The 2,342-nt window shown below is 36.0% G+C and overlaps 1 long non-coding RNA gene across 1 annotated transcript in view; it reads left to right on the top strand.

Annotated features, from left to right (window-relative positions):
* Nucleotides 1-470: 470 nt before the first annotated feature.
* LOC107563195 (uncharacterized) overlaps nucleotides 471-2,342 on the top strand; it is an 8,223-nt gene continuing 6,351 nt past the window's right edge. The window contains exons 1-2 of the long non-coding RNA XR_001606079.1: nucleotides 471-552; nucleotides 654-748. This is a non-coding gene — a long non-coding RNA (uncharacterized lncRNA). The remainder of the gene's footprint in view (nucleotides 553-653; nucleotides 749-2,342) is intronic.

The following is a 2,342-nucleotide window of genomic DNA, read 5'->3' as shown; positions in this document are numbered from 1 at the left end:
TTGTAAAATTGTTTATGTTTACAGCAGATAGATATATAGATAGATTGATCGATCGATAGATAGATAGATAGACATATCGATAGATAGATAGATAGATAGATAGACTTTAAGATCTAAATATACTTTTCTATACAAATAAACGTTCCTGTTTTTCTTTTCTCTGCATACCGGTAAACAGTTCTCAATGTAAAAATTAAATTTTTTTAGTTACAAATTTAGTTTATTACAAATGTATTTAGCAACCTAAGAAACAACTACTGCAAAAGTATTCAATAAAATCATTACAATTATTTTCTATGGTAGATGGCAGCATAGCTTGTTTGGCTTCTAATTGGCATAGAAACAATTTTCAGTTCTGAACAATTCTGACAAAATTAAAAAATGTTGTCAAGTAATTTAAATGTCAAATAAAAATCCACCAAATAAGACTCCCTCCCTTTCACACATTGAGTTGTCCTGGAAATGCTGAAGAAAAGAGCAGCTGTGCAAGTGTGTGTGTGAGTCTCATGATAAGACCGAGAGGCCAAACATACCCTAGGCTCTCGCTCTGAGGTTTGTTGTTGACAGGAGAGAGTTATTGCTCAATGACATTAGATGTTTTCCTTCAGTTTCATGTTGGATTGATTTCTCTGATTTTTCCGAAATACCTCCAGAGCCCCTGAGCACTGTGACTGCCATTACTGAAACAAAACAGCGACAAGGACAGAAAGATGGGGGATTAAGATGACAGAATGGAGGGGAAGATAAGGTAACAGACGTATAGAAGAATTTACAGTGCCTATAGCAATGCCCTGGCATCATTTGCATTCACATTTTCTTCAGAAAATGTAAAAATCTAGTACATAGTTTACCATAGTTCTTCAAAATGTTGTTTATAGTGCTCCATTTCTTGTTTATTTTTAAAAAACTGAGCCCCACTGCTGTTTGCCGCTGTATACTCAATTATCCTTTTGCATCTCCTGGCGTTTAATGCAATTTCACAATAACACTCACTGTACGACTCATTAGCAGCTCGTGTTAAATCACAAAGTTCAAGTTGCAATGTGACACAAAGTCCCAGATTCCTACCTCTTGCTCCAGATGTGCTACCATGAGCCAGAATAATCGCTTAACAATGTGCATTGTGTGAATGCACACCTTGACTAACACACCCTGTTCTCGGATCAGAAATTCTGCACAGCTGAAGCAAATCACGTTGAGTTTAATCAGAGCATCTCGGCCTGATTTACATGCTCTGCTTGTAATGTGTTGTGACGTGAAAGTAAAAAAAAACAATTCATCTATGTGAGAGCAAACAATACATGAGCTCTGAGACAAAGGATGGAGTTAAAGTGCCAAAAAACAGCAATAACATTAATGACAGTCCTCTAATGAGCCTCACCATGGCCTGACATTAATTTAGATATTAAGAGGTGGCATTGAAGAAGACATGACAAAACAAAGTAGACACTGTTATCAGGCCAGTTTCATGCAGAAAGTAATCTTGATCCCCAATGAAGCTTAATAAATAGACAAGTGCCTAAAAAGAAAAAAACAAACTGTTGCCAGCTTGATGTTGTTTTAGGTATTAATGTCAAATAAATAGGTTAGGTGTTTTTTCCCCTATGGTTGTTTTGTTCAGTAATTAATAATACCAATAAACCAAATTCAAATGGCTTTGTTTCAGCACTGTTATATAGAGTTTCTTCAACTAATCCTAACACACGTTTCACACTCACTCACAAGTTTCTCTATTTGTCTACTAACAGTGTCCAACACATACATGCATCACAGGATGTTTGAATTTCCAACAGTGTTAATTTTTTTGTAACTTATCTCAAAAAGTGAAACTTTCATATATTCTAGATTCATTACATGTAAAGTAAAACATTTATTTTATTTTGATGATTAGAGCTTACAGCTCATGAAAGTCAAAAATCCAGTATCTCAAAATATTTCCTAAGATCAATCAAAAAAAGGATTTGCAAAACAGAAAAGTTCAAGTTCTTTAAAGTATGTTCATTTATGCACTCAATACTTGGTCGGGGCTACTTTAGCACAAACTCCAGCATCAGTGAGGTGTGGCATGAAGCTATCAGCCTGTGGCACTGCTGAGGATCTATTGAGCCTTCAGCTCGTCTGTATTGTTGGATCAACTGTTTCTCATCTTTCTCTTGAAAATATCCCATAGATTCCATATGGGTTTCAGGTCAGGCATGTTGGCTGGCTAATCAAGTACAGTAATATCATGGTCAGCAAACCATGTATTCAGGTGCTAAAATCCTGCTGGAAAAGGAAATCAGCATCTCCATAAAGCTTGTCAGCAGATGGAAGCATAAAGTGCTCCAAAATCTCCTGGTAGA

This window comes from Sinocyclocheilus grahami, unplaced genomic scaffold (genome assembly GCF_001515645.1).
Source record: "Sinocyclocheilus grahami isolate Dianchi unplaced genomic scaffold, SAMN03320097.WGS_v1.1 scaffold861.1, whole genome shotgun sequence".
Taxonomy (NCBI): domain Eukaryota; kingdom Metazoa; phylum Chordata; class Actinopteri; order Cypriniformes; family Cyprinidae; genus Sinocyclocheilus; species Sinocyclocheilus grahami.
Note: the sequence above shows the minus strand (reverse complement) of the source record. Positions and strands in the feature narration are given on the sequence as shown.